The sequence below is a fragment of the Monodelphis domestica genome, chromosome 1 (genome assembly GCF_027887165.1).
Source record: "Monodelphis domestica isolate mMonDom1 chromosome 1, mMonDom1.pri, whole genome shotgun sequence".
Classification (NCBI taxonomy): Eukaryota; Metazoa; Chordata; class Mammalia; order Didelphimorphia; family Didelphidae; genus Monodelphis; species Monodelphis domestica.
This window is the reverse complement of record NC_077227.1, coordinates 143455529-143464921: the sequence shown is the minus strand read 5'-3', so window position 1 is coordinate 143464921 and position 9393 is coordinate 143455529. Positions and strand designations below refer to the sequence as shown.

Genomic DNA, 9393 nt, shown 5'->3' with positions numbered 1-9393 from the left:
GAGAGAGAGGGAGGGAGGGAGGGAGAAAGAGAGAGAGAGAGGGAGGGAGGGAGGGAGAAAGAGAGAGAGAGAGAGAGAGAGAGAGAGAGAGAGAGAGAGAGAGAGAGAGAGAGAGAGAGAGAGAGAGAGAGAGAGAGAGAGAGAGAGAGAATTAAGTAGGTAGGTAGGTAGGTAGATAGGTAGGTAGGTAGCACAGTGGATAGAGTACCAGGTCTGGAGTCAGGAGGACTTGAGTTCAAACCTAGTCTCAGATACTGCCTACCTGAGTGACCCTGGACAAGACAATTAATCCCAACTGCCTACTGCCATTCTGTCTTAGAATGAATACTAAGACATAAAAGGGTTAAAATAATAATAATAAAATTTTAAATTTTATATGTATACATATATACATACCAGAATTTAGAACTAGAAGAAACCATCTAGTTTGGCTTCTTTAAATTACAAAGAAAAGCAACATAGCAATAGTAGATAAGAGAGTTAGACTTGTAATCAGTAAAACCTAGTTTAGAATTTTTTCTGAAATTTTCTAGTTATGTGAACCATGAACAAGTCACCTAACATCTATAAACGTTAATCAACTCCTATTTACTTAGTTTTAGAAGTTTTATAATTTGAAAATTATGGACAAGGAAACAGACCAACAAGTGGGAACAATCCCATTTATTTATTTTTTAAACATTATTTTATTTGGTCATTTTCAAACATTATTTGTTGGAAACAAAGATCATTTTCTCCACCCCCCCCCCCCGCCCCATAGCTGATGCATGATTCCTCTGGGTATCACATGTGTCCTTGATCTGAATCCATTTTCATGTTGTTGGTATTTGCATTGGGGTGTTCATTTAAAGCAGTGGTTCTCAACCTTTCTATGCTGTGACACCACAATACAGTTCCTCATGTTGCAGTGACCCCAAACCAAAAAATTATTTTGGTGGCTACTTCAAAACTGTAATTTTGCTACAGTTATGATTCGGAATGTAAATACCTGATATGAATTATGTATTCTCATTGCTACAAATTGAGAGGTTGAGAACCACTGATTTAAAGTCTCTCCTTAGTCATATCCCCTCAACCCTTATAGTCAAGCAGTTGCCTTTCCTCGTTGTTTTTACTCCCACCATTTGTCCTCTGCTTGTGGGTAGTGTTTTTTTCTCCTAGATCCCTGCAGATTGTTTAGGGACATTGCATTGACACTAATGGAGCAGTCCATTACGTTCTCTTGTACCACAGTGTATCAGTCTCTGTGTACAATGTTTTCCTGGTTCTGCTCCTTTAGTCTCCAAGGAATTCCTCCACTTTATTATGCCTTTTAGCACAATAGTATTCCATCACCAACATATACCACAATTTGTTCAGCCATTCCCCAATTTGAAGGGCATCCCCCCATTTTCCAATTTTTTGCCACCACAAATAGTGCAGTTATGAATATTCTTGTACAAGTCTTTTTCCTTATTATGTCTTTGGGGTACAAACCCAGCAGTGCTATGGCTGGATCAAAGGGCAGACAGTCTTTTATCGCCCTTTTCTCACTTTCCTATGGTTTGGCAAAGTATTCTAAGAGCACTCATCCTTCTTTCTGTGAGAATAACCATCAAAGTACTTAAATTCAGCTGCTGAACAACTTTTTTCAGCTGTTAACTCTAGGATCAGGTCTTTTCTTTAGCTCCTATTTCCAGGCAAATTGACCTCTGATTGGAAAAGATTATGTTGATATTTTTAATGGCTTAAAACATTTTTAATTTTATTTTTCGTCAACCCAGTCCCTGTTTCCATGGAATAAAGCTTGAAAAAGCAGCTAGTAGCCAGCAGCCGAGAGGGAACTTGTATTTTCTGATAATATTCAGCTCCTAGCCATATGCTTGCTAACAGTCACAAACTTACTTTCCAAAAACTGCCTGTGAATTATTTGGTTATTTTAATCTAGTTTTTATAATCTGAATTTAAATACAAAATAAATACACATTTCCATATGCCACATGTAACAGAAAAATATTATATACATATAATTACATGTCTCATATATCTTAATCTATATGTTAAATTCAGCATATCACTTTCTTTATTTAATTTTTCCAGATTACATGTTGATATATTTTAATAATTGTTTTCTGACATTTCATGAGGCATGTTCTCTTTCTCTCTCACACCTCTTCCTCCCAAGACAGTAGGTAATATGATATAGGTTGTATGTATGTTATAATAAAATACATATTTCCATGTACGTCATATTGTGAAAGAAGACATATTACACTAGGGAAAAAATTCATATATGTAATAAAGTAAAGGATGGTATGCTTTAGTCTGCATTCAGACTCTGTCAGTTCCTTCTCTGGCACTGTATAGACTTTTTTGTCATAAGTCCCTTGTAGTTGTCCCAGAATATTGCTTTCAAAGCTGTCTTACTTATCTCTGTTTTCTTCTGACATATTCTTTTCTGTGCATTTAAAAAAATGCTTAAATGACAATTCACTTTGTATTCTTTTTTTAAACATTATCATTATCTTTTATCCCCTTCCCTTCCCCTCAATTAAAAAATAGACACAATTCACATAACACATAAGCATAATCTAACAAAATAAATCCATGTATTTGCCATGTTCAGAAATAAGAAATAAAAATCTCATTCTGGACCTTCATTCAGATGAATAGATAGCCATGCTTCATCATCCATCTTTTGGAGTTTTGGTTGGTCATTTCATTGACCAAAATACCTAAGTCTTTCAAAGATTTTTTTCCACTTTACAATGTTGCTGTTACTGAATAAATTTTTCTTCTATTTCTGCTTCACTCTGCATTAGTTCATACAAGTTTCTCTGAAATCATTACTTTCATTATTTCATAAAGCATGAGATCATTCTAATCCATTCATATGCTGTACTTTGTTGAGCCATCCCAGAAATGATGGGCATCCCCTTTCTTTTCTAGTTCGTTGCTTCAACAAAAGAGATGCTTTTAATATTATTTTTACATATGAGTTCTTTCCCTCTTTCTTTGGTCTTTTGGGGTATAGAATTAAAGTGTTACTGCTGGCTCAAAGGGTATGAACAGTTTAATGACTTTTTCTATATAGGTTCAAATTGCTTTCCAGAATGCTAGAAAATTTTTATAGCTCTACTGAGTGCACATAGTGTGACTACCTTCGCTCAGCCTCTTTAAATACTTCCATTATACTTTTACTATACTATACTATACTATACTATACTATACTATACCATTATACTTAAATACTTTCCATTATAATTTTGACTCCATTGTTTTTCTTTGTGCAAAATATTTTCAAATTTATGTAATTGAAATTATTCATTTTATTTTGTGTAATCCTCTCTATTCTTTGTCTGGACATAAATTCTTTTATCCATGGTTGCAAAAGGTATATTTTTTCCTGGATTCTCTAATTTATTTTTATTTGTGTATGTGATGTAAACTTTTAAATCTAGGTCATGTATCCATTTGGAGTTTATTGTGGTAGATGATATGAGAAACTGATTTATATTTAAAACATTTCTGTTAGATTGATTTTTTTGAAATAGTTAATACTGAATCTTTATGAGTAGTTGGCATCTTTGGTCTTATTGAATGCTATTTACTATATTTACTAGCTTTTATATGTTATATACCTAATCTGTTACACTGATAAACTTTGTTATTTTTAAAGCAATATCCAGTAATTTTGATAATTACTTCTACATCATATAATTTACAAGATGATAGTCTTAAATCCTGTTTCTCCTAGTTGAAAAATTGTTTCTTTTAGGAATCATAACCTTTGTTATGATTATTTTATAAGATTAATTTAGTTATTTTTTTCTAGCTCTTCAAAGTAATCCTTTGGTAATTGGTTAGGGTACTGAATATATAAATAAATTATCATATTCTTAACTTTTTATAATAACTATCCAATCATTATTAGCAATTTTTACCTGTCCATTCATTTGGGTCTGTTTTTATATCTGTAAATAGTGTTTTGTTGTTGTATTCAGAGAGTTCTTGGGTGAGACTCTCTGGGGGATTGCCTATATATTTTATACTATATGCATATGTATATACATATATGGAAATATACCCTCATTTTTTGTTATCTTAAATTTTACTTTATTTTTTGAATAGTTCATTTTCATTTTCATATAACAAGTATTTAAAAAATTAATTAAAATAAATATGTCCCTCTCATTACCCCCTTAAAATTAATCAGATTTTTATAAAAAATAATTTAAAAATCCCTCAATACATAGTTGCACAGTCTGGAAAAGCAAGTTATTTTAAAAATAGGATTCTAAAAATACTTCCCTTTTATATAGCTAAAAGAGAAATTAACCATATGAATTAAATTAAACAAAAATTGATTAAGTATTTATTGGTGTTAAGGATACTAAAATGAAGAACAACAAAGTCCCTAACTTCAAAAAATAGACAATCTAATGGGAAAATGAGACATGTAAAAGTAAGTGTGATACATGATAAAGTAGAATGTGACAAGACCAGAGAAAAGCATCAGATCAAGTACTACAAGAAATCTAAGTAGGCGTAAAGATTTTTAAACAGGAGTTAGTAACTGAGTCAGACTTTTAATGAAGAGAAGATTTTTAATGGCTAAAGATGAGGACATTAATATAATAGATTTATAGCTGGAAAGGATCTAAGAGATCATTTAAAACAACCACTTTATTTTGCATTTGAGGAAACAACTGCAGAAGTGACTATCATGAATTCATAGAGGTAGTAGTAAGTGGGAGAATCAAGAATGGCAGCAAAGTCAACCTCCAAATTTAGCACTTTTTCTTTGTTATCCAAAGTGGCAAGAATAGAGTATGCAAAGAAGAATCATGTGAGGGGAGGACATTTGGAATCCCTAACATTAAAAATGTCCTCAATGAAATCCAGCTAAGTTTCTTCAGTAAATTCACCATTTTGTTTTGTTCACCATACTTGTGAATGTTTTATTCAAATGTAGTCACCAGATTGCCCTAAATTGTAGTTATAAACATATATGCTTTTTAAAAGGGATTCAGTTGTTTGTAGCTTTAGAAAAACCCAATGTAAGAAAAATCAAAGTGAACAGACCGGAAAATTAGGATAAAAGGAATTTTTTTTTTCTGGAAAGAATTGTTCCAAGATTCTTTTAGATGCTAAATTACCTTAAGACTTCTAAGAATGGTTCAATTTATTTTAAAACAAATTTGCTAATACTTTTCAGAGACACAGTTACATATTGAGACATTCAAAATTTTACTGCTGACCTGCACTGAAGTTCATGATATAGGGAGACAAAAGAACCAAATACTACTGAAAATTGAAGAATTTTAGAGCCATAAGGATTCCTAGAGATCATCTAATCTAAATCTTCACTCTGATAAATGAATAAAATGAGTAATTGTGAATTTCTTTTATTCAGCATGTATGAATCAATCAACTTGTTATGATTAACATATGCTGTGTTAGTACTGTAGCCTCTACATATTGGATATGAAACTCTTGAGACATGTTAACTGGGTCACACAACTTCTTAGTCAAAGAGTTGAGAACAGAACAGTAGTTTCACAATATCTAGTCTAGGGTTCTTTCACTATATTGTTCATCTTTCACTGTATTAACATTGACTTCTGAAGTAGTGGAGTGGTATTCTGGAGTAGGCACCATGCAAATCTAAAGTATTCTACTGCATTCAATATGCCAAGTTATCAAGAGGAGAATTTTTGTAAGGGTGCATGCATGCTTCATCGAATATAATTTAAATGCAATTCATCTCATTGGGAAGAAATAGGGAAAACATCTTGATCCCTTCTCCCATGATCTAGTCAATTTGGATAAGAGGAAATATCAACAAAGTTATATATCTTCTAACAAAGTTTTGGCTGGATGCAATTTCTTTTTCCCCATAGAGTAAAAAAAAACTTGCTTTCCAAACAGCATAAAAATGCTTATTATATTATTCTTTGTTTCTTTGCCAAATGTAGATTCAGAACTAGAATAATTCAAAAAGCAGTGGGATATTATGAGTCATTTGCTTCCTCCTGTGCTTCTGACATTATTATAAAGCGACACATACTCAAACCTAAAGTTTAGTTAATGAATATAAGTGGATATATAACAACTCACAGATTTTATTGAAAAGAACAAGAGTAGTTGACTAACTGCAAGCACTGATTTATTTTTTCTTGAGTAATTGAAATACCATATTCTAAGCTACAGATGTTATGACTAGTAGATCATGATTACCGAAAGTTACTCATTTAAAAATTAGTCTTATTCTCCTACTGTACTGTTAATCCAATCTTATTATTTCTCTGGTCATCATCTTTTACATTTATTTTGATATATTTTGTTTTAAAATTACCTTCATTTCTAAACATATTGTTGATCCTTTCTTTCTTACCCAGCAAGGCATCTCTTAAAAATAACACATACCCAAAAGGAAAAAAAAATATTTCAGCAAAATGAAACAATGAATCATTTAATTATCCTGTTCAATATAAATGTTAATGATGATACCTAAGGTGGTGGGGGATACCTATCTATCTACCTATCTACCTATCTATCTATCTATCTATCTATCTATCTATCTATCTATCTATCTTTCCATCTACATAGAGTAGGAACAAATGGTATGACAACAGGATATGCCCTGTGAGTATTGGGACAACAAGTAAAATATTTGTCGTTGATAAATATATGGGATTTTGATTTTTAAAATGATGGAGCAGGTACATAGAACCACCTGATCTCTGTCAAATTACCCTCCAAAAAACTATAATATAATGCCTCAAAATGAATTGTAGAGCAACAAAACCCACAAAAATAAGGTGAAATAATTTTTCAGCCCAAAATAATATAGAAGGCTAGCACAAAAAGTTTTTTGCACCAGTGTGGAAGTGGAGCACAAAGTAAAATGCCAAGGTGGGTCCCACCATGGCAACCAAAGTTAGGGGTAGTTGAATCAGCAGCAAAGACTTCTAGAGCTCTAAGCCACAGGCAGTAAGGGGTACAGGTTGCGGTTGGAAAACTACTCAGGAGGAGATTACAGGGGTCCCTTTGCTGAATCTGGTGTGTCACATTGCCTATATGCAGATCTAAGTCATAGTCCCAGGTTGGGGTCTCAGGATAGGGAGGAGCACTAGCACAAACCAATGTTTGTGACCATTGGGGAATAGGGGACCTTAGTCACAGTTACATGGGGGTAAGGAATGTTTGGGGTTACAGACCAGAGCACAGGACAGGAGAGTATTAAACACACCTCTCCTTGCATCATACAACCTTGGAAGAACCAACAGCTTATAGATCCCCAGAGCTAGTTCTGAAGGCAGCTGCATAAAGCACCTGAAGCTTGGAACAGTTCTCCCTTCACCAGTTACAAAGCCCAACTTTAACAGTTTTTTAAACTAAAAGAAAAGAAAAAGTCAAGGAAATTTGCAAACAATAAAAATAGAAACTCAACACAGAGTTATTTTGATGACAGGGTACTCAAACTCAGAAGAAGATAACAAAGTCAAACTGCTACACCCAAAGCCGTCAAGAAAAATGTGAATTGCTTTCAAGCTCCAAAAGAATTAATGGATAAACTAAAAAGAAGTATTTTAAAAATCAAATAAGCAAGGTAGAAGAAAAATTGGGAAAAGAAAGGAGAGATACAAAAAATCATGAAAAAAAAGTCAACAGTTTGGTAAAGGAGGCACAAAAAATACCCCCCAAAAGGAAATTAATACCTTGAAAAACTGAATAGACTAACTGGTAAAAGAGGCAAAAAAAAATCCACTGAAGAACAACTTTTTAAAAATCTGAACTGGCCAAATGGGAAAGCATGAAAAAACGCCCTAAAGAGAACCCATTCATTAAAAGGCAGAATCAGCTTCTGGGAGAAGAGGTACAAAAATTCACTGATAAAATAACTCTTTACAAAGTAGAATTAGCCACATGGAAAAGTAAGTACAAAAAGCTCACTCAAGAAAATTATGTTCTAAAAACTAGAATTGGGCAAGTGGAAGCTAAGGACTCCATGAGACACCAAGAAACAAAGTCAAAAGAATGAAAAATAGAAGAAAATATGAAATATCTCTTTGGAAAGCAACATACTGGAAAATAAATCCAGGAGAGATAATCTAGGAATCACTGGACTATTTGAAAGCCATGATAAAAAAAAAAAGAGCTTCATCATTTTTCAAGAAATTCTCAAGGAAAACTGCCCTGATATTCTAGATGCAGGTGACAAAATAGAAATTTAAGGAGAGAATTAAATAGACCTCTATCAAGTGACCACAAAACATCTCCTGAAAGAGGTCCCAAAAGGATAACTCTCAGGAATATTATAGCCAAATTCCAGAATTCCTAGGTCAAGGAGAAAATATTGCAAGCAGCCAAAAAGAAACAATTCAAATATTGTGGAGCTACAGTCAGGATCACAAAAAGATTCATGATCTTCTATATTAAAAGAGTTGGAGGTCTTGGAACATATTCCAGAGGGCAAATGGAGCTAGGACTTCAACCAAGGATCACTTACCTGGAAAAACTGAACATAATTCTTCAGAGGTCAAGTGGCTATTTAATGAAATAGAGGACTTTCAAACATTTCAAATAAAAAGACCACAGCTGAATGGAAAATGTGATTCTCAAATATGGAACTCAAGAAAAACAGTAAACAGAAAAGAGGAAACAAAAGACCTTCAATAAGGTTAAACTATTTACATATCTACATGAGAAGATGATTCTTGTAACTCTTAAGAACTTTCATTATTAAGGCAATTAGACATAGTATATATAGACAGGGTATAGGTATGGGTTTAATATGATGGGATGATATCTAAAAATAAAATTAAGGCTTGAAAAAGAGGACTGCATTGGGAGAAGGGGAAGGGAAGAATAGAATGGGGTAAATTATCTCACATAAAAGAGGCATGAAAGAGCTTTTGTAGTGGAGTAGAAGATGGGGGAGGTGGAGAGGTGGAGCACATGAATCTTATTCTCTCATTGAAATTGACTCAATGAGGGAAGAACATAACAATCAATTGGGTATAGAAATATGTATTACCCTATACAAAGTAGGAAGGGAAGGGATTGAGAAGGGTGAGTGGGCTGACAGAAAAGAGGGCAAATTGCGAGATATGATGATCACAAATTAAATAGTGGAAAACAGGATGAAAAGTAATCAATAATGGTGAAAATTTTTTTACAACTCTCTCTAATAAAGACCTCATTTCTTAAATATATAGAGAAATAAGTTGAATGGATAAGAATACAATTCATTCCCCGGTTGATAAATGGTCAGTGGATATGTATAGGCAGTTTTCAGAAAAAGTAATTAAATTATCTGGTCATGAAAAAAAAAATTATCTAAATCACTATTAAATGGAGAAATGCAAATTAAAACAACTCCTAGGTGCCACCTGACACTTATCAGGT

General features: G+C 33.1%; 1 protein-coding gene across 2 annotated transcripts in view; it reads left to right on the top strand.

The window, feature by feature from the left end:
* CERS3 (ceramide synthase 3) overlaps window positions 1–9393 on the top strand; it is a 114412-nt gene that overhangs the window by 84784 nt on the left and 20235 nt on the right. The gene's annotated exons all lie outside the window — the stretch shown is intronic.